At 46.7% G+C, this 23,148-nt stretch overlaps 2 non-coding genes across 2 annotated transcripts; one reads left to right on the forward strand and one right to left on the reverse strand.

Annotated features, from left to right (window-relative positions):
* The first annotated feature begins 20,480 nt into the window (after positions 1-20,480).
* TRNAI-AAU (transfer RNA isoleucine (anticodon AAU)) lies at positions 20,481-20,554 on the forward strand. Its single transcript has one exon. It is a non-coding gene; the product is annotated as a tRNA-Ile (tRNA).
* A 1,276-nt stretch (positions 20,555-21,830) lies between these two features.
* On the reverse strand, positions 21,831-21,903 carry TRNAA-CGC (transfer RNA alanine (anticodon CGC)). The gene has a single exon. It is a non-coding gene; the product is annotated as a tRNA-Ala (tRNA).
* Positions 21,904-23,148: the final 1,245 nt, after the last annotated feature.

Genomic DNA, 23,148 nt, shown 5'->3' on the forward strand with positions numbered 1-23,148 from the left:
GGTTACTTCGCCATTTTAGAGTGGAACCCAGGCTATTGCAGCAGTATGTAGCATTGTTCTGAAGTGGGAATGCTTCAGATTCCGATATGTTCTCTCAGCCTGTTCCTGTATTATGGAAAGATTAGTCAATAACAGGCACGTTGGCTTTTTAGGCTGTTGTTCTTGCTGTCCATCAGCCATGATTCCAGGCATCATAGCTCTGTTTCAGCTTTTCTTGAAGGTATTATCCATGCTGTCAGTAAGCAGCAAGCTGGGTATCCCCCTTTGCTGGCTTGGCTAAAGCTTTTGATGCTGTGAATTATTATTCTATTTTATTTGACAGGTTGCTGTTTGCTCAGAGTCTGATGAACTGGGTTCCAGGGCTCTCTGCAGCAACGTAAGGAAGGCGGGCTGGTTTTATTTCTCAACAACATGCTGTTATTGATGAAGTCCAATTAGGTCTGTTGTGGGTCCAGTCTTGGATCCTGCTCCTGGATCAGAGGACAGATCCCAAGGTCCCCGTGGAAGTCTGTTAGAGTCACACAAAATAATGCCCCACAACCATAGCAAAAGTAGCAATGAAAAAGGGCAGAAAGACGCGGAGGAAGCTGATCTGTGACTTTCCGTACATTTTTAATATTGTATGTTTCATAGATTCATGTAGTAGTCTGATCTCCTGCATTGCAAACAAGCCATGGAATTTCACCCCCCTCTATTGAGCCCAGTAACTTGTGTTTGACTAAAATATATTTTCGAATGCTACAGTTCTCCCAATGGCTCTGGTTTAACAAAGTATCTTATTACAGGTAATCTTATAGCTACTTTTAATATATTTGGAGACACTGATCCCAAAGGGTTCTATACTTTGCAGTAGGCAGGTAACCTCACATTTGGAAGTCACTGAACCATCTTTCCAATGTACCCACCTCACCTCCATTCACCTGTGACTTGTTTCTGCAGATGATTAAGTTAGCAGAAGCCCAGGTAAAGGCCAAAGAGATGGCACGGCCTTCCAAGTCCCAGCTTCCAATGATGTATAAGGAAGATCCCATCAGCCAGAGAAAAGAAACTGCCAAAGGACCACGCACTCAAGCAGCTGTTCGCTCTGATGGCAAATTGGAGATGGGTCACACAGACTGCTCATTTGGTCCTGAATCATTCCAAGAGGTCCAGGAAGAGCAGAGGAAGTATTTTAATACGGTCCTTCCAAATGCTGAATGCTACCTCTCTAAATGTTATCCCCACCCTGAGCAAACTGCAGCCCACGAGGACAAAATGGAGAGAACGCAAATGCCCACCATGCCAGAAAGAGAGGCTTCTTCTCCTTCACCATTTTATCCCCAGCCTCCTGTAACCACTGAGCAAGGTCCAGGAAAAGATGGTAATTCTCATTGTACTTCAGCTGAGGGTTGTTTGAGAATGCAGATCTGAATTAGGTGGCTGAATAGCTGGATCTATCTAAGGAACTTGAGTGGCCCCCATTACCATAGTGTTTGAGCACCTCACAATCTTTAACATATTTCTCCTCACCACACCTCTGTGAGCTAGGGCAGTGCTGTTAGCCCCATTTTACAGATGGGGAAATGAGGCACAGAGAGACTAAGCCCAGATCCACAAAGGTATTTAGACTCCTAATGTCCATGGAAATCAATGGAAGTTAGGAGCCTAAATACCTTTGTGGCTCTGAGCCTAAGTGACTTGCCCAAGGTCAGGCAGGAAGTGACTGTTAACCACAGAACCATCCCTTCTTTCAGCAGTCTGACGTGCTGGGGTGCCTCACAAACAGTAGACAGCATCATTTCACAAAGACGTTAATATCCACTTGCTTAACATCATCATTCATCTCCCTCCTTCGCTCCACTCATGAAATAAACTGTGATCCTGATCCCAGCCAGTATAACTCAGCGAAGCTCTACTGAAGTCACTGGGGCTATGCCAATTGATACCAACTGAGGATCTGCCCCAGCATCTTTATCAGGATGGAAGCCAAGAGAGTAATTTAAAAATGATGGTGACTTTCCTTATATCAAAATGTGTGTTCTCCTCCTAGATCAGGAAGGGCCAGAGTTTTCCAAGCGAAGACAAAGTCAGACCTGGGACAGCTATCAGCAATTTATTCTGGAGACGTGCAGAGCGAGGCAAACAAAAGCTCAGCAGAACAGGAGCATGGTCTTGGGGTCTTCTGTGTTTGGGAAAGGTTGGTTGATTTAGCTGCATGGCAACAGTCTAACCGTGAGGTGTCCTTACAGTGGAGCGGCTGGTCCAGCTTTGGGTTTTGGCGTTAAAGCCAATGAAAAGATACTAGGGCGAAGAATGGGAATTGAATAAACAGGGTGAGAACATTAGATACATTTCAGGGCAGAATGGAAGGGGGCTCTCATTTGGCACCCACAATTCAAGTGCAGGTGCATGTCAGAAGGGCAAGTGCTCAGATTTGCACCCACAATTAATTTTCGTGGGTGCAACATTTTGCAAGTGCAAATTTCACTCATGTTGAAGGGTGGTGGAGGCCAGTCCCTTGAAAATTTGCTTTTGCCAGTTTCTACAGAACTCTCTGATTGGCCACATCCATATAGATCCCATGGTCCATCTGCTTAACCACACGTGGAATCTTACGTGAGATCTCTGGCTGAAAACATACGTCTCTACTTACCTCAGACAATGGGGAATGTCTGTTAGCTGTCAGTAGCATTAAGGTAAATGGGCCTAATCCAGAGCCCAATGAAGTCAATTTTCCATTGACATTGCTGGGGTTAGGATTGGGCTCCATGTCCTCTTTTGGAGCCAGCTGCTGGAGTGCCACATAATCACAAACCCTGATTCTGTCCAGCAGGGAGCAGTAGGGCACAACCATTAACCAGTACATTCCGTTCTGACCAGCATTGTTCTGCAGTTTAAAAAAATGTTTGAAGATTGTAAATGTTGCTTTAATGTTAGTTACAATATGGTTCAGTACCACCCTGAATCATGTTATAGCATTAAAATAATTGCTAAAGCTCTTTACCATTAGTGTTAACTTAGCATTAACCCAGTCATCGTTATTTTAGGGCAGTTTTTCTCAATCTGTTTGTGCTGGTGATCCCCTTTGGACTTAAAAAAACCAAAAACCATGATCCCCCTATTAAGGCTTTAAAAGGTAGGGGGATGAAGCCACCCAAGCCCCACAACCTGTGCAGGCGTTGAAGCCATCTGAGCCCTGCCGCTGGGGACTGAGAGCCCAAGCCCGTGACCCCCTTCTAAACCCATCCCGTGACCCCCAGGTTGAGAAATACTGATGTAAGGAATCCCTACAGGATTGAGCAAGAGATGACAGCCTAGAAAGTGGCCATTCCCCTAAACCAGCTCCTTCCAGCCTATAGATCCGGTCTCCTAAAGAGAAAGAACAGAAGCACTTCTATTGGGAGAAGAACCAGTGCATTAGAGCTGGCAATCCTCACTATCCCCTCCCCTAGCCTGGATCTGCCAGGTATTTGTCCTCTCCGCCTGTTGAGAGGCCACCCTACAGTTCTAATAGTGGGACTGAGTCGTTGCTTTTCTTTGTCAGCCTTTGGGCCTCTTATCTGCATCAGCTTACTAACAATATCTGTCCTACATCCCCATGCACATTACTGTGTCACTTATTAGAAGCTCAGAGAGTAGGACAGACTATACGAGGGCGGGGTGGAGGGGCGGGTGGGAATAATCCTGCATGGGCCTGGAGAGGGTCTGGGTGACCAAAGAGATCTTTTGTACTTCTGCTTTCTTTGACTTCCTAACTCCAATCTCCCAAAATTCATATAAGATCCGGAGGGAATAACTTAAGTCTAAAAAGCTTTGCCAACCCCATGGAGACGTTTCTAAATTTCTTTCCGCTGTTGCTGTCTCTGGTTCATCTCCACTGGTGGTAGCAGCTGTGGAAGCCGTAGTGTTGACAAGGTGCAAGTGGCTGCTGATGTTTCCTGCCTTGCGTTTAAGCAGGAATCCACCACAATGTGCTCAAGAAGCCTTGTCTACACTAGGGCTGCCATGAGTGGCAATAGTGGTGGGATAAAAGCCTAATGCAGAGACTTTATAGAGCTAAAAGATGGAGCAACTGGGAGGTGTGGTTCCCAACTCAGGCAAGCATACACGCGCTAGCTCTGCTCAACCTAGTGCACTAAAAATATCAGCGTGGCTGCAGCCGGAGGCGGGATGGGCTTGCTGACTATGGACCCAGGCTCTCAGATAAGGCTGCACCTGGGCAGCTAGCCAGAGCCGCTGCGTGTGCCACCGTGACCACCCTGCTATTCAAGCTGACACTTGTACATCCGCTTGAACCGGGAAATAGGCCTTCCAGCGGCGGTGTACCTGCTGTGAAACTCCTAACGGTAACAGGAGAGGCGGTGTGGACAGACCCTTTAGTTATTTGATCGCTCTGATCTTTTAACAGATGGCAGCAATTCGGATGGGGCAAGCACCTACAGCACGGATTACAAATGCTGGTCCGGAGTCCACAACGGACACTGCAAAGCGCAGAGGAATTTCTCTAAAATTGTCTTGGAAGATGGCCACTTTAACCAGTAAGTGATATTTGGGCATTGGGGCGAGGGGGAGGGGAGAGAGAGAGAGCTTGGGGATCGTTATCTGATGGTTTAGAACCATAGAATAAGATGACGTGATATTTCTCAGATGTCTCTTTTCTTGCGCATACTAGGCAATGTGTAATAAATAACTGAACGAATACAAATAAAGCACCCCTTCAAGATAAAATAATTTCACAAGGCCTAGTTCAAGGCCTCCCTTTTAAAATGTCATGCAAGGGGATGTTCAACTCCAGTGGGCACAGGCACTGGCTTCCTCCTTTCCCCAGGGGTGCTCAACCCCCATTCTCTCCCATCCCCCATCCCCACTCCACCCCGCCCCACCTCTTCATGCCCCACCGCTGCTCCACCTCTTCATGCCCAGTTCCGCCCCCTCAGTGCCTCCTGCATTCCGCTGAACAGCTGATCGCAGCAGGTGGGAGGCACTGGGAGGGAGGGGGAGGAGTTGATCCTTGGGGCCATTGGTGGGCGGGAGGCAGTGGGGGGAGGGGAAGGAGCTGGCTGCAGTGGGGTGCTGAGCACCCACTAATTTTTTTTTCTGTGGGTGCTCCAGCCCTGGAGCACCGCTGGAGTTGGCGTCTATGCCAGTAGGTTTCCCGCATTGGAGTTTCCTCCCACACATCCCCTCAAGAAAGCAGTTTGGGGCCCTGGAGCTGGCAGCATGTATGACTCCTCTGTACAGGCAAACAGCCAGGCACAAATGACTCCTGAGCAATTAGGAGTGGCAGATCATGCCATATCTCACTGGAAGGGTGATTTCCCCCCCACCCCATTAGATTTGCACTGAAGTCTTGACTTTGATCGATGACCTCAGAGTCATGTGACGTCCAAGGAATGCCCTTCCTACTGGAATTAGAAATTCTCATAATGCCTTATCTAAAGCAGGGGATGTTTCCCAATTACAGCCTTTGGTATAGCAGTAACTCTGCAACTCCTAGTTCAGACAGGCAAAATCACTGTTTGCACCAGTGGAATGTATCCCAATTTCAAGCAGGTACAAATTGCCCTTTTCCTCCTCTGCACCTGGGGTTTGCACCAATGCACAGGTGGCTGGCCAGCTGCTGCTGAAACTGGGGCAAATCCCCGGTCTAGACAGGGCCTTAGTGCATGGAGTCTAATAGGGTAGAGCTTGGCTTTGATGTTACCTTCTCACCCATTATTCTTGTGCTCCACAGGAGCCCCTGGGTTTCAGAATACAAGGACAGCTACAGTATTTTCTTGCAGAAGCTGAACTGGCCGTCTCACCACGCCATGTCAGCTCTGTGCTCTGCCGTAAAGCCCATCACACATCTGTCCCATGGGCTGGCTTCCCACAAGCCCATTCCAGTGAATACAGTCTTCTGAGCCTTGCCATAAAGGCCGTGGTAGGTGCCAGGTTCACCCACAATGTTCTCACTAGAGCCAAGTCACATTTTGACATTGTCATGAGAAATGGACAATTTTTTTTTTTTAAAAATAATCCCAAACTTGAGACATTTTTTGACAGGGTCCCCCCCTAACTATTTGGGACTGATAATGAAATTGTCCATGCAGAGCCAAGACCTGGTCTCTTAACTCATGCAACTTGTCCCCAGAGTTTGGGTTAGGGCTCCTCTTAGATGCCCAAAAGGGAAGAGATTAGAGGTGTCTGGCTGTTTTACAAGCAGTTGGAATCCACAGAGATGAGAAAGACCTGCCAGTGGGGTCAAATGTCATCAGGAATAGCTGTTACTGGGGCTTCTGAGCTGTTCTTAGCTTCTCAGGTAACTCTGCTCCAACTTTGTAACTTTTGACCCTGCCTCTTCGTTGTGAATGAACGGGGCTTGTGCCTTGAGCGAGGCCTGTATTCAGAAAAGTTCTTAAGCATGTGCTGTAAATCCATCTTCAGTCAGGACTGCATATAAGCACTGGGTCCAAAGCACGTGCTTAAAGCTGAGCACGCCCGTAAACAGCCAATCCCAAGTCAGGCCCTATAAAATCATGAGATTTTAAAAAATAATAAACTTTTGGTTCTTTTTATTGGTCTTTGGGTTTTTGAGCTTCTCGGATTCACATTTTCAAGCTTTTATCCACAAACTTGTGGACTAAAATCTTCATATATTTTTTTAAAAAGCTGGGATTCCCACATAATCACTTGACTCCAGAAGCTGGGGCTTTAGGAAAGACACCAAATAGCATGTGATTTATGATAAAACTGCAGAAGCTGGGACCATTGTTTAAATACTGTCCCGATTGGGGATGCTTTTCTCAATCGGGGCCTTAACACGTAATTTGTCTATAATTTTCTATACTAAGAGCTTTCATCCCAGTGTCTATGGGTCTCAATTTCTTTAGCATGCATCACCCATGCATCTCTTTTTCTGATTGCAGCTCTGGGATCTCTCCAACATGTCAGCCATGATAACATCTGAGCAAGACTGTAGAGACCTGGAAGACCCTTTATGTTCCATATTTACTGTTGTGTTTATAGAATATTTTTGAAGTAATTAACATATACCTTTTTTTTTTACATACAAATTTTTATTAAAAGAAAATTAGAACTCTGGTTTCATTGTATATGAAGAATTCTCTTTAGTATAGCGCAGTATGTTTAGCTAAAGAAATGTTCAGGCTGCTTCAATTAGTTGTATTATAAATAAAATTTGGCAATAAAATTTATTTTCCAACAAGCAGTAGATGGTGTTAAATTGTGTTGATTTAACCTGCTGTATCTTAAATGGCTTGTATTCTCATTCAGTGAAATTTATACCTGTATTCGCTGACAAAAAGCTTTGTTTATTCATAGTTTAGGTTGCTGGGTGGTACCTGGTGTCCTTCCTGAACATTAAGATCAGCTACACTCAAGCCTCTGAAAACTAGGAAATACATTGTTAAAACACACGCTACCCTTACAATACAACCTTAACTCTGCCCCCTGCAGCTAGCAATAGCTACTGTAATGATCCAGCAAGGGTGGTGCCAAAGTAAGCAGACATGAACAACAACAAAGAGAATGTGCCAATGTTTGCACTGTACTTGACAGATTTGAATTCCAGAATTGATCTGCATGGTCACTGGAAGGTCTGCTGCTAAGTGTGCAAAATTAGTGATGGATTGTGAAGGCTTCCAAAAATTCTGCTATGATGTCACCGATATTCAAACATGAATAAACAGATTTACTTACTTTTCTGCATGCGCTCCGACTGCACACTGCGGGTGTGTCTACACTACAGCAGCATGGCTATGGTGCTACATTTGTCCTGTTGTAGTGTAGCACCAGAGCGTAGACATTTCCTGTACCAATGAAAGGGGGTTTTTCCATCAACGTCGTCAATCCAACTCTCCGAGAGGCACCACCTAAGCTGACAGAAGAATTCTTCTGTTGACCTAGCTACATCGAGAGGGTGGGGGCAGTTTAGGTTGGAGGGATTAGTTGGACGAGCTGTCACCGCTATGAGGGGAGGTGCACGTTTACTCTGAAACACCAAGCGTGCCTATTTCAGCGCTGAGTTCTGAAGGCTGCATCGTGAGTGGTGCACAGAGGTCTTCTTCTCATAGGGTTTGGCAGCAGCCTGGTGAAAGAGTTATAGCATGTAGGAATTCTGGGGTGGCTTATGTGGCGTAGGCTCAGTGTTTGAGGATAGGCAGCACCCATTCGCTACGCCTGACCTAAACACAAATTTTGCCTTGGCAAAGAGCAGGACTTCGTCCTGCAGGGCTTGCGTGCTCTGTTCTCCAAGTGTTCTGAAGCAGCTATATGGGCAGAGTGTAGTGTCGTGTGTGTGTGTGTGGGGGGGTGATGGATGTGTTGAGGCATTGTGAGGGCACAGTTAAGGGTGCACTGTGGGGGTGGCGTGCACCTTAACTGTGTATCTCCTGGATTTCAGAGGTCTGCGTGTAGCTGAACTTGACATCCTGGAAGAGCACAAGGTATCACTGTGTTAATGAAGTTTTTAGTCAGAGAATTTCCTAAGGTTTTGCAGTTTATTTATAAACTGAAAAAGAGCAGCTGTTTGTAGGAGTGTGTGTTAAGTTAGGGAGGTACAATTATCACCTGGGTTTGCAGATTGGAGTTAGAACAGGTACAGGAGGCTACAGGGTTTGTAAATGGTCCTCCTCCCACCTGTGCATTTTGTTATAGGCAAATGATGAGAGTGGTCATACTATGGAAGTTTGAGTGTGGCGGTGCTGACAGGGTAGGGCGAGAGAACAGCCATGGGATATTTCACAACATTTTGAAAGTTTTTTGTTCCATGTAGGTTACAGTAACCTTCAGTATATGAGAGGAGACTGGTGTCTCTCCTTCTCAACCTGCCCCCACTGTCCCCTGCAGTATATAATATCCCCCCATAGCATGCAGTCCCCTCTGTAGCATCTTTCCCACAGTCACCTGCATTTCCAGGTCCCGCTTCTCTTTCTGTCCCTGTGTCCATAGCTAAAGCTGACCCTGAGCAACGTGGAAGGCTCAGAGAGTGGTAAAGCTGCCCATTCATCTCAGTGTGATGTTCTCAGCTGAATAAGAACACCCCATCGAGAAGAGCCTGAGATAATTCTTCTGTCAACCTAGCTATCGCCCTTTGGAGAGGTGAATTAACTACCTGGATGGAATAACCCCTTCCATTGGTCTAGGAAGTGTCTACAGTCACTTGGGTGCTACAGCAGCACGACTGTGGTGCCATCAGTGTGCACCGGTAGCATAGGCACGCTCTCAGCGGGCAGTTGGAGTGCATGCAGATAAGTAAGTAAATCCACGGAGATGAACACAACCTGAGACAATAGCAATTGTGTGTGTGTGTGTGTGTGTGTGTAAAAACAGCTCCATTCAGCTCAGGTGGGTATCTTATCCCCTGTCTAGATTTCAGCTCTTGTGCCAGGCCTGGAATATACCTGTTCTCAGCAATTCACCCTACTCTCAGCACTGTGTGCTTGGTGCATGCTCTAACCATGCCCATTATCAACTCCCAGCTGGGATCTCGGGGCTCTGTGCTCTGCACCGAACATGCCCATTTCACTCCCCTCCCCTGGCTCTGCATTGTTTGCCTCATCCCTGCAGCAAGTATGCCTGTCTTAACTCCCCACAGAACATGCTTAGTCCCCATCCTGGGCATATTTTGAAGAGAAACAGAAATGGGGGATATGGAAGCAGGAAGGTTTTTGGGGGCAGAACTGAAGCCCCCTAAATCCCTCATTGCCCTGCTCCTTCCCCCCTAAAAGGTGAGCCTGGATCCCCTTCCCCGTGGCTAGAGGCAGCATGGGGAAGGCTAAAAGTTCTGTGTCCCTTCCCCTCATTGGGAAGCAATGGAGGGAAGGGGAGGCCCCTGAATTCCTTCCCTCAGTCTGGTGGAGGAGCCATGAGGTCTGTGGAGTAATGGTGGGAGAATGTGGGGGAGTGCACAGATGGCTCCACTTCTCTCCCTCCCTCCAAATACATCACTGCAGGGGAAGGTGCCCAGCTTCCCTCCCCCCCTCCCCATTCTTATGGTTCTGCTCTGTCAGTGCCCAAAAAGCAAAGATCCCTCTGAGGCCAATCCCTGATTCACCAAAGGCTCATAGAAAAACTAAATTTTTTGAAATTTTTTTAAACTAAATCCTCAGTCTGGATTTTCAAAGCAGTGGTTGACTGAGCCCTTATACTAGTAAGGGTCATGGGCTAAGGGGGTGCTGGCTCCGTTGTAGCTCTACCAGGTCACAGCCCTAAGGGGCTAAAGAGCATAGTCCCCGTGCTGTACTGCCCCCCCCAACACACACTCTCCATCACGTTGTACCAATTCCCTAGCTCTGCAACAAAATAGTTATAAGAATATGACAATGTTATTAGCACTCGTGTTAGGGCTCCCCTTAACCAAATGACCCAGAGATTTGCTTCCTTTGATCACGCTCAGTTTCATTATGCAGAAAACATAACGACTGAGTCATGAGGACATTACCCTAAAGGTTTATTGTGTTTCAACTTCCCTATAATCAATGCCAATTTCCTTGACAATACTTTTAAGGTAAAAATTGGAGTCCTCATATGAATTTTAGAGCCCTTTAGATTATTGCTCTTAAAACAGAAATGTTAGCCTCAAGGCACAACTTACAAAAATGAGCCTCAATGGAAGTCAAGGAATACACAAAGGCCATTATCTGTAAAATACCAAGGGTAGGGCTCAAACTGACAGTGTATGGGTCATACATTAGAATTAAGTGATTTTGAAAAGTGCTAGTTTTTTGGTGAGGGCTGGCTGTATTTCTGGAACCCTTTGCTCAAATGACTCCAGATGTGGGCCACAGATACTACCCAACACGTCCATGAGCCACAGGAAATTTCAGACTAATCAGAGTGAGCATGCCGAATTTAGTTGACATTTAAACAGACAGTGATGCTAGGATCACTGCACATCATTTGCCATACATCCTTAACAAATACTCTGTACATGTTCTTTTTTTTACCAGGCTTAGGAGATTTAGAAGCATCCTCCTCTTCTATTATATATTTATTTAAAACGGAGTGTTTTCTGGGAGTTACATAGCTTTGTAGCATGTATAACAAAGGACAGTGTAGCCATAAGAAGAATCTTAACATACCGTTTCTCTTCAGTTGGATCTAGCTAGGTATTTAGACTGCATTCTTCACCATGGTCATCAAGCACCGGACTTGTGCCTCTGTCTGATGCTTTGGATTTGGTCATAAGGGTCCAGCTAACAGCTGTTATGCCAGGATCCTATTTCAGGATGCAGTTATTTTTAGAAAAAAGAAAAGGAGGACTTGTGGCACCTTAGAGACTAACCAATTTATTTGAGCATGAGCTTTCGTGAGCTACAGCTCACTTCATCGGCTGTAGCTCACGAAAGCTTATGCCCAAATAAATTGGTTAGTCTCTAAGGTGCCACAAGTCCTCCTTTTCTTTTTGCGAATACAGACTAACACGGCTGTTCTGAAACCAGTTATTTTTAGAGGGATTTCTTGGGATTCAGACAGCAATGCTTCTTCCTGCCTCCAGATGGCACTGCATAGCTGTTGATTCCTTCCAGCTACAGAGTTGGAGTTCAGAGAAACTCAGTGAGACTATGAAAGATGTCAAATAAATGGTACCGCCAAAGCAGATGGTGGGAAAGGACATGTGTGTGAAACAGCTTACCCACAAAGCTCCCACTGAAACACCTCTAGCGTCATCAGGTGTAAACAAAGGCTTTTTAATGGGCATTAACAAACGTACAGAAGGCTACTGATTATTATCGATAGGTATTGCAGTAGTGCCCAGAAGCCCGTGTCGTGGACTAAGACTCCATTGTGATAGGTGCTATACAAACACAGCACAACCAGATTATCCCTACCCCAAAGAGCTGCCACGCTGAGTATGGCAGTTACTTTTTCTGTTTCCTTCCAGCTTGAAAACACAGCGCGACCCTCTTACTTTGTCTTTTCTACCTGTTCATCACTAAAGTGCAAAGGATTCATAAAGCACTCCTCCTGAAATGGATACAGCCGTTCATTATTCAGCCCTCTCGTGTCACTGCCCGGTCTTAACTTGGGAGGTGGTGGGGCATAGAGGTTAGAGCTCAAAGGCTGGACTCTGGCAGCTAGACACAGATGTGATATTAACTTGCTATGTGACCTTGGGCGAGTCACAAATTCCAGCTCCTTCAGCTGCAGAACTGGGCTAATTCTCACCATGCCTGCTGTACAGTGGCTGTGGGGAATGGACATCTGTAAATTCCTGATGGCAGGGCCCACGGAAAGGCAATAGAGTTGGAACAGCTATTAGCAGAAAGGAGTCAGACTAGGAAATAAAAGGATCTTGACTCGAGCCCCTGCAAGCATTTCAGGAAGGCCCCCTCACTCTCCCACCCATGGGGCATTATTAAAGGGTAATTGGTGCAGCGGTCAACTACCTAACTCTAGCTACCAACTATTGTTAGGGTTTTGATACAATATTTTCACCACGGCTGAAGACAGCAGGCTTGCACAGGAGTCACTGTGAGCATATGGGGGTGGGTACAGAGGTATCAAATGAGGACATAATCTGAAGGCAATCGGGTGGCAAACCCTGTAGAAATTGATACAATGAAAATTGTTAAAAATGGAAAAAAGATATACTTCCCCATTTTGCTGGGTTCTCCTGTGAGGATACATCCATTAATGAATGTGAGGCATTTACATTTCACAGGCAATGGGACCATGTGAGTAGATAGCCTGTTAATAGGACATGAATCTTTACTCCTCATTGTCACGAGTTCAGATCCATCCCGGTTCATCACTACTTTAATGATATTTAGTTTTTCCTGTGCTTTTACTGTGTGTGTTGGAATCTCAGTCTAATTCCAGCAAACAGATGGACATATTACCCCAAACGGCCACAACTGACCCAGGCATCTCACATGACAGGCTCAGCAGCAAGAGTAATGAGCCATGGAGCCAGAACTGCCCTCTCATTATGAAAGGTGCTAATTAGGCTCAAGCAACCCTGGTGGGTCCAATGTTAGTGCTGGCCCTGATTTCTAGCTAAATGAAGGATACCTGGTTCCAAGCATGTCAACCTACACTTTTCCTAAGCATTAAAGCAGTCACTTAATATCAAATAAAATGTCAAAGGATCTATAAAGATAAGGTACAATGGTATCCTAACTACCATTGTGATGAATGGAGTTGATTAAAAAACAGGAATTTTGCATCCCATGGGAAATGCTGATATTTCGATAACAGGAAACAGGCTGTTAGATACACACAAAAAGAGAAGACCTGAGTTGTCAGAAGAGATGTCTGCTGCAATCAGATATACTAATGCTACATTTATTAGTGCAATACAGAACAATGCCTTTGGAAAGGAAAAAGGTTAGCAATATTGAGGATAGTCATCCCTGGTCGATATCTTTCAGTAACAATTATTTAGCTCCTTTTCAGCTTTGGCAGTTAGGCCGAGTTTTTGAGGTGTGCTTACAGGGCAGGAGTGAAGTTGCTGCGTGTCACCTTTTTAGCCTTTGGACCCCCCCCCCGAATTCTGCAGAAAGCTGGGGTGAGGGGGGGCTAGCTCAGTGGTTTGAGCATTGGCTTGCTAAACCCAGGGTTGTGAGTTAAATCCTTGAGGGGGCCATTTAGGGATCTGGGGCAAAAATTGGGGATTGGTCCTGCTTTGAGCAGGGGGTTGGACTAGATGACCTCCTGAGGTCCCTTCCAACCTCTATGATTCCATGGTCTCCTGTAAGTTGCAGCATTCTGAACGCTCCAGGCCTATGGGGCCTTTCTGGCAGCCAGGAATAGCAGAAGTGCAACGGCATCCCAGCTACACCCCCTTTTCAGTAGCCACACTCTCTCTGCCAGGAGCCTGGATAGGGAAGGTACAAAACAACTATATGGTTATGCACCCCCTGGGGAATTCCCAGGTAGCTAGTTATGCTAGTGACCAGAGCAGGTGAAAAGAATCTGGCCCTTTGGATTCTGCCTTTGTTCTTCAGAGAACTTATTTATTTTCTATTACTTCCTTTTCATGTCTGGAGAGAAACTCGTGTTGCACTCTCTAATGTCAGCTTTTTCTGATATTGCCAGTGATGTCTATAATGCTTGTTTCTTTTCACCCCCTGCTATGGCAGAGATGACTAAAAGCCACTTTAGACATATGTATGGCCTGACAAAGTACAAAGTGTGAGTCATAGAAGCTTTCCAAGCTTTTTGTTGCAGTAATCATTATTGAAAATACAATTGTGAAATCCCTGGTGACACTCAGCCTGTGTGAAAATAAAGGAAGGAAAGATGTATTTGAATACAAGATTTAGCCAAAAAATTCAAAGAGCTCTGGTCTTGGTGCCCCACACAGGACATAAGAATGGCCATACTGGGTCAAACCAATGGTCCATCTAGCCCAGTATCCTGTCTTCTGATAGTGGCCAATGCCAGGTGCTTCAGAGGGAATGAACAGAACAGGGCAATTTTGAGATGCATCCCCTGTCATCTAGTCCCAGCTTCTGGCAGCTGTAGATTTAGAGACAGCTGGGGCATTGGGTTGCATTCCTGACCATCTTGGCCAATAGCCATTGATGGACCTATCCTCCATGAACCAATTCTTTTTTGAACCCTGTTATAGTTTTGGCCTTTACAACATCCTATAGCAATGAGTTCCACAGGTTGACTGGGTGTTGTGTGAAGAACTATTTCCATTTGTTTGTTTTAAACCTGCTGCCTATAAGTTTCATCAGGTGACATATAGCTCTTGTGTTGTGTGAAGGGGTAAATAACACTTCCCTATTCACGTTCTCCACCCCATTTGTGATTTTATAGACCGCTATCATGTTCCCCCCCTTAGTCATCTCTTTTCCAAGCTGAATAAATCCCAGTCTTTTTAAACTCTCTGCATGTGGAAGCTGTTCCAGACCCCTCATCACTTATGTTGCCCTTCTCTGAATTTCTTCCAATTCTAATCTCTCTTTTTGGAGATGAGGCAACCAAAACTGCACACAGTATTTAAGGCGTGGGCATATGATGGATTTACATAGCTGCACTATGTGGTTTTCTGTCTTATTAGCTAACCTGTTCCTAGCAGTTGCTAACCTTCTGTTCGCTTTTTTGTCTGCCGCTGCACATTGAGCAGATGTTTTCAGAGAATTCTCCCTATGTCCAAGATTTCATTCTTGAGTGGTAACAGCTCATTTAGACTCCATCATTCTGTATTTATAGTTGGGTCTATTTTTTTCTAGTGTGCTTTACTTTTCACTATCAACATTGAATTTACTCTGCCATTTTGTTGCCCTGTCACTAAGTTTAGTAGATCCCTTTGAAAGGGCCCCCAAACGGGACTCTCTGTACAAATACCCAAGTCTAAAAATCAAACTAAGTGGAGTCAAAGAGACTTGGAGCCTACAAGTTGCCTCGTCACAAGATCTCAGTATTTTTCCCCACACAGCACATAATTAGCTGGTGGAACTCATTGCCACAAGACAACATTAAGGCTACATCAAGGCCATGATATTAACAAAATTAAATAAGGCATTAGACATTTATATGGAGAACTTCCAGAGTTATATTAAAACACACACACACACACACACACAGAGGTTTTAGGAAAGTGTTAGGCCCTCATTTTTCAGGGCATAAACCATCCTTTAACAGAGGCCAGGAAGAAGCATTCCCTGGGGGGCAGGTTATCCCGTAACTGTTACTGCAGGTGCCTTGCATCTTCCTCTAAAGCAGTGATGCTCAAAGCTTTTCCACTCACGCCCCTGCTTACCAGTAATGGAAGCCGTCCATGCCCCTCCCCCCCACACACACACACTCACACACTCATTACTGCACAGCCAAGGCTTCCTCAGCAATGGAGCTTAAGCTAAAGGTGGAGCTGGGGGCAGAACTGTGGCTAGAGGCAGATCTGGTCTGGGGGCGGAGAGGAAATGAGGGCACAGCTGGGCTGAGGCTGGGACTGGAGCAGGGGTCGGAGAGGAAGTGAGCATGGAGCTGGGCCTGGAGGCAGATCAGGACTGGGAGCTGAGCCTGAATGGGGTTGGAGGCGGAGCTGGTTTGGGGGTGGGATGGAGGTGGAAGCATGGCACTCCCTCCCCATGGGGGCTGGTCCTGGCCCTGCTGCTTGCCCCCCTGAGCATTCCTCCATGCCCCCCTACATTTTGAGAACCAACCACTGCTCTAAAACATCCAGTACCTGCCACTGTCAGAGACAGGATAGCGCACTTAGGTGGCCTGCTGGTCTGATCCAGTGGGGCAAGTCTCACGATCAGTAATCTTCCCCGGAAAGGAAAGAATCAAGGACAGGGCAGTAACTGGAGAGAAGATCAGTGCCAAGAAGTGGTTTGTTGAGCCAGGCTCTTTAGGAGAAATTGGGTTCCTGGTCTTCTGCAAGAGCCAGTTGACATTCTACTCTGATAGGTTTCATAGTTGTAGCCGCGTTAGTCTGTATCAGCAAAAACAACGCGTACTTGTGGCACCTTAGAGACTAACAAATTTATTTGCGCATAAGCTTTTGTGGGCTAAAACCCACTTCATCAGATGCATGGAGTGGAAAATACAGTAGGAAGATATATATACAGAGTACATGAAGAGAGGGGTTGCCTTACCAATTCTAATGAGATAATTCAATTAAAGTGGGCTATTATGAGCAGGAGCAAAAATCACTTTTGTAGTGGTAATCAGAGCGGCCCATTTCAAACAGTTGACAAGAAGGTGTGAGTAACAGTAAGGGGAAAAATTAGCATGGGGAAATAGTTTGTAGTTTGTGTAATGACCAATCCACTCCCAGTCTTTATTCAGGCCTAATTTGATGGTGTCTAGTTTGCAAATTAATTCCAGTTCTGAAGTTTCTTGTTGGAGTCTGTTTTTGAAGATTTTTTGTTGAAGAATTGCTACTTTTAAGTCTGTAATTGAGTGTCCAGGGAGTCTGAAGTGTTCTCCGACTGGTTTTTGAATGTTATAATTCTTGACTTCTGATTTGTGTCCATTTATTCTTTTGCACAGAGACTGCCCGGTTTGGTCAATGTATATGGCAGAAGGGAATTGCTGGCACATGATAGCATATATCGCATTGGTAGATGTTGTCAAGGTTCCTTCCCCACTCTGAACGCTAGGGTACAGATGTGGGGACCTGCATGAAAAACCTCCTAAGCTTATCTTTACCAGCTTAGGTCAAAACTTCCCCAAGGTACAAAATATTCCACCCTTTGTCCTTGGATTGGCCACTACCACCACCAAACAAATACTGGTTACTGGGGAAGAGCTGTTTGGAAACGTCTTTCCCCCCAAAATATTTCCCAAAACCTTGCACCCCACTTCCTGGACAAGGTTTGGTAAAAAGCCTCACCAATTTGCCTAGGTGACTACAGACCCAGACCCTTGGATCTTAAGAACAATGAACAATCCTCTTAACACTTGCACCCCCCCTTTCCTGGGAAATGTTGGATAAAAAGCCTCACCAATTTGCACAGGTGACCACACACCCAAACCCTTGGATCTGAGAACAATGAAAAAGCATTCAGTTTTCTTACAAGAAGACTTTTAATAAAAATAGAAGTAAATAGAAATAAAGAAATCCCCCCTGTAAAATCAGGATGGTAGATACCTTACAGGGTAATTAGATTCAAAACATAGAGAACCCCTCTAGGCAAAACCTTAAGTTACAAAAAAGATACACAGACAGAAATAGTTATTCTATTCAGCACAATTCTTTTCTCAGCCATTTAAAGAAATCATAATCTAACACATACCTAGCTAGATTACTTACTAAAAGTTCTAAGACTCCATTCCTGGTCTATCCCCAGCAAAGACAGCATATAGACAGACGGAGACCCTTTGTTTCTCTCCCTCCTCCCAGCTTTTTAAAGTATCTTGTCTCCTCATTGGTCATTTTGGTCAGGTCCCAGAGAGGTTACCTTTAGCTTCTTAACCCTTTACAGGTGAGAGGAGCTTTCCCCTGGCCAGGAGGGATTTCAAAGGGGTTTACCCTTCCCTTTATATTTATGACAAATGTGCAGGTGAACGAGCCCCTGATGGTGTGGCTGATGTGATTACGTCCTATGATGGTGTCCCTTGAATAGATATGTGGACAGAATTTGCAACAGGTTTTGTTGCAAGGATAGGTTACTGGGTTAGTGTTTTTGTTGTGTGGTGTGTGGTTGCTGGTGAGTATTTGCTTCAGGTTGGGAGGCTGTCTGTAAGCGAGGACTGGCCTGTCTCCCAAGGTCTGAGAGAGTGAGAGATTGTCCTTCAGAATAGGTTGTAGATCCTTGATGATGCGTTGGAGAGGTTTTAGTTGGGGGCTGAAGGTGACAGCTAGTGGCATTCTGTTACTTTCTTTGTTGGGCCTGTCCTGTAGTAGGTGACTTCTGGGTACTCTGTCAATCTGTTTCTTCACTTCAGCAGGTGGGTATTGTAGTTTTAAGAAAGCTTGATAGAGATCCTATAGGTGTTTGTCTCTGTCTGAGGGACAAGCAAATGTGGTTGTATCTTAGAGCTTGGCTGTAGACAATGGATCATGTGATGTGGTCTGGATGAAAGCTGGAGGCATGTAGGTAAGTATAGCGGTCAGTAGGTTTCCAGTATAGGGTAGAGTATATGTGACCATCGCTTATTTGCACTGTAGTGTCCAGGAAGTGGATCTCTTGTGTGGACTGCACTGGTCCAGGCTGAGGTTGATGGTGGGATGGAAATTGTTGAAATCATGGTGGAATTCTTCAAGGGCTTCTTTGCCATGGGTCCAGATGAAGAAGATGTCATCAATGTAGCACAAGTAGAGTAGGGGCGTTAGGGGACGAGAGCTGAGGAAGCGTTGTTCTAAGTCAGCCATAAAAATGTTGGCATACTGTGGGGCCATGCGGGTACCCATAGCAGTGCCGCTGACTTGAAGGTATACATTGTCCCCAAATGTGAAATAGTTGTAGGTGAGGACAAAGTCACAAAGTTCATCCACCAGGTTTGCCATGACATTATCAGGGATACTGTTCCCCCACTACAGCAGAGCAGGCTGGAGAATATGTGTATCCATCTCATTATTTCTCCCCTGCTCTTCCATTTGAGCTAACTTCCCCAACCTGGCTCCATCCTCCCAAGCACCGCAACAGGGAGAAGGGCTGGGGACTGTGATGATGCTGCCCATGGGAGACAGCTGAGGTCACTCAATTAGGGTGAACTGCAAAAAGAATGGGGCAGACAAACCCCAAAAGCTGGTGGATATTCCAATACTTAGATTTACCAAGCCGGCACAAAACAGCTTCTATATTACCTCACTGGTTACTTAGAAGTTCAAATAATGCAGTTCCCTTAAAGTGCCCAGCCTCAGGCCTCCAACCAGACACACATATCAGATAGGAAGATGATTACTGAAAATCTTATTTCATCATATAAAATAAAAGGTTCTTCCAATCCCAAAGGATCAGCCACACACTCAGGTCAAATGAAAATTTAGATCTTACCCAAAATACACGCTTATAGCCAATTCTTATAAACTAAACTAAAATTTATTAAAAAAAGAAGAGAGAGAGAGAGAGAGAGAGAGAGAGAGAGAGAGTTGGTTGAAAGATCAATATACAGACAGACTTGAGTTCAATTTCTTGGGGTCCAGACACATAGCAGAGATGAGTTTGTAGTTGCCAAAAGTCCTTTTAGAAATAGTCCATAGGTTATAGTCCAATGTCCGTACTCAGGGTGACTCCAGTCAGTGATTGGGGATCTCAATTCTTATGTCTCAGGGTTTCCCCTTCTTGAAACCCAAAGCAAATCTAAGATGAAGGAGGATCATGTCCCAGGGTTTTTATACATTTCCAGCAGCCTTTTGGCCTGAGAAAACAATAGGCTTAACTTTCCTTCTCCCAAACATCAATGCAATTAGCACAGGGTAATTTATCCATTAACAGTTCAGATACAGGTTACCACAACCTTCAAAAAGATATAGACAATAATACTATTTCACTCAAGTGTCTTCCTAAATATTAATACTCCTTTTTTTGATCTTTGAATCAAAGCCATAGTATAAACAAGACTTGTTTGCTTACATCACAAGACCTGAGCAAACAGCTACCCTTCTATCTCTAACAATGCAGGCTTGCATTTCAAAGCTCTATTCATTTACATATCTTCCTAACAAACCATTAAAGTTCGGCCATGGGTCAGGCTGTGTGTTAATTAATTCTTTCTGTGTCACCTTTCAATGAGATATTATATTACACTCATAACATCAGAGGGACGAACAGCTTTCTGCTCCGCAAGGGCTGGCTTTTTGGGAGGCCAAGCAGGGAGAGGGATGGAGGCCACTGGAGGAGCTCAGCCCGCTGACTGTCAATGGCTTCTAAAAGAAGGGCAAGCAAAAACACTGGTACTTCTTTGCTGCTGGAGAATGCAGATATTGATCCCCCTGCCTCTTGCATGCAAAGCAAGTGTTCTACCACTTGAGCTAATTCCCCTGCCTTGCTTACAAAGCTCTTGATCCACACATGTCATACCGGAGGCCACACCATCCCTGCACCAGCTGGTGACTCCTTCCAAAAGGGCCCGGCAAGCACTCCATTCCTGTGGGCCAGCTAGCTCAGCTGGTTAGAGCATGGTGCTAATAACGCCAAGGTCATGGGTTCAAGCCCCATGCTGGCCACTCAATGTGCTGGATGGAGAGGGTGACTTCTGCTCTTTTGGCTGACTACTAGGGCTCAGAGAGGCCAAAAGGAGATGGACTGAGTGGCTTGCAGGGAGCAGGCAAGAGCCTTGGTGGGGGAAAGGTCCAGACAGCGCAGGTGCTGGGCAGGGTGAGGGTGACAGTGGGAGGCTCCTTTCCTCCCCTTTTGGGGCTCCTTGCTCAACCTGCTGGCTGAAAGGGACTTGGACCCGGGGAGGGGAGGAGAAGTGGGGCTCACACAGGCTCCCTGGCACAGCATATAGCAAAGTGACCCTGCCTCCGCCAGGACAGACACCCACAGACTCACTGTTCCAAACCGAAAAGTCAAGGTGATTGTAAGGAGAGTGATCACTTTAGATAAGCTATTACCAACAGGAGAGTGGGTTTGTTTTGGGGGAGGAGGGGAGGGGAGAAAACCTGGATTTGTGCTGCAAATGGCCCAACTTGATTATCATACACATTGTAAGGAGAGTGATCACTTTAGATAAGCTATTACCAGCAGAAGAGTGGGGTGGGGGGAGGTATTTTTTCATGCTTTGTGTGTATAAAAAGATCTTCTACACTTTCCACAGTATGCATCCGTTGAAGTGAGCTGTAGCTCACGAAAGCTTATGCTCAAATAAATTGGTTAGTCTCTAAGGTGCCACAAGTCCTCCTTTTCTTTTTGCGACTACAGACTAACACGGCTGTTACTCTGAAACCTGTTCCAAACCAACGCAGCCCTCCCCCCTTTGGCTCTCTCCAGGCTATCTGTGTCCTCTGGTCCATGGCTGCCATGCTGGCTGAGATCAGGAGGCTGTGTGGTTTACATGGTCTCAGCTCAGCTGGTATCACGTGCCCCCCTGTCCCATCTCCTCATTCCCTTCATGGACCTCTGGGATGTGAGCAATTCTGTATTTGAGTGGCACTCCCTCCCAGCCAATCAGCTTTGTGTAGACTAGGAAGGCGGGGGAAAGGGATCACGCCCTAGTGACAGCTCAGCAAGAAAGGGGCAGGTCCCCCTCTACAGCAGATCAGGCTGGAGAATACATGTATCGATCTCACTGCTTCTCCCATGCTCTTCCATTTGAGCTAACTTCCCCAAGCTGTCTCCAGCCTCCCAGCCAGCGCAAGGGGGAGAAGGGCTGGGGACAAACAGCTTTCTGCTCCGCAAGGGCTGGCGTTTTGGGAGGCCAAGCGGGGAGAGGGATGGAGGCCACTGGAGGAGTTCAGGCCGCTGACTGTCAAGGGCTTCTAAAAGAAGGTCCCTTGCCGCTGGAGAATGCGGGCATCGATCCCGCTGCCTCTCGCATGCGAAGCGAGCGCTCTACCGCTTGAGCTAATTCCCCTGTCTTGCAGACAAGCCTCTTGATCCAACCATGTCATACTGGAGGCCACACCATCCCTGTGCCAGCCAGTGACTCCTTCCAAAAGGGTCAGGCAAGCACTTTCTTCCTGTGGGCTGGCTAGCTCAGCTGGTTAAAGCATGGTGCTAATAATGCCAAGGTCATGGGTTCGTGCTGGATGGAGAGGGTGGCTTCTGTACTTTTGGCTGACTGCTAGGGATGAGAAAACCAGATGGACTGAGCAGCTTGCAGGGAGCAGGCAAGAGCCCTGGTGGTGGAAGGGGCCAGACAGTGCAAGCGCTGGGCAGGGGGAGGCTCCAGCCACCTCCTTTCCTCCTCTCTCTGAGCTCCTTGCTCGACCTGCTGGCTCAAAGGGACTTGAGCCCATGGAGCAGAGGAGAAGGGTGAGCCTGGCCAGCTGCCTTCCCAGCTCATAGGAGATGAGGGTTGAGCTGGCAGCCAGGGAAGCAAAATCGCAGGGCTGCTGGCTTTCCCGCATTGTCCCCAATGGGTTGGCCTGATGGCCCCAATTCTTGCTGGCCGCCATCTCCACCCAGATGTACCCAAGAGTGGATCATGCTCTCCAGCCCAAGCCACAGAGGAAGGCTTAATACTCGGCACCCCAAGCTAGGGGAGAGGCTTCAGAGTCGGCCTGCGCAGGGTGAGCTTGGGAGTTCCCTGGACCCCATCCTCCCACCAACCGCAGGCAGCCCCCCAAGCCCACACTGGAGCCCAGAACTCAGACAGGAAGGAGCAGGATGAGCACTCTGCCCTGGGGCACCACCACTCTAAGGCAGCTTGAGTTGCTTTCTCTTCTACCCAGGGGTGGCAGGTTTGTAGAAATTTTGGTGGTGCCCAGATCCCTCCTGCCCCAAACTCTGCCCCCGACCTTCCTAAGTCTCGGAGGGAGTTTGGGTTGGGGGGAGGAGGTCTGGGGTACAGGCCCTGGGCTGGGGATTAGGGTGCAGGAGGGGTGCAGGCTCTGGGATGGAGTTTGGGTGCTGGGTGCAGGCTCCAGGCTGGGGCAGGGGGTGGGGGTGCAGGCTCTGGACTGGGAGTGTAGGAGGGGGTGAGGGGTGCAGGCTCTGGGAGGGAGTTTGGGGGCAGGAGAGGGTGTGTGGAAAGGGGGAGAGGTGCAGGCTCTGGGAGGGAGTTTGCGGATAGGAGGGGGTGCAGGGGTGAGGGCTATGGGGCTGAGGATGAGAGGTTTGGGGGGGATGAGGGCTCTGGCTGGGGCTGGAGTTGAGG

Source organism: Lepidochelys kempii, chromosome 4, assembly GCF_965140265.1.
Source record: "Lepidochelys kempii isolate rLepKem1 chromosome 4, rLepKem1.hap2, whole genome shotgun sequence".
NCBI classification, from domain to species: Eukaryota; Metazoa; Chordata; order Testudines; family Cheloniidae; genus Lepidochelys; species Lepidochelys kempii.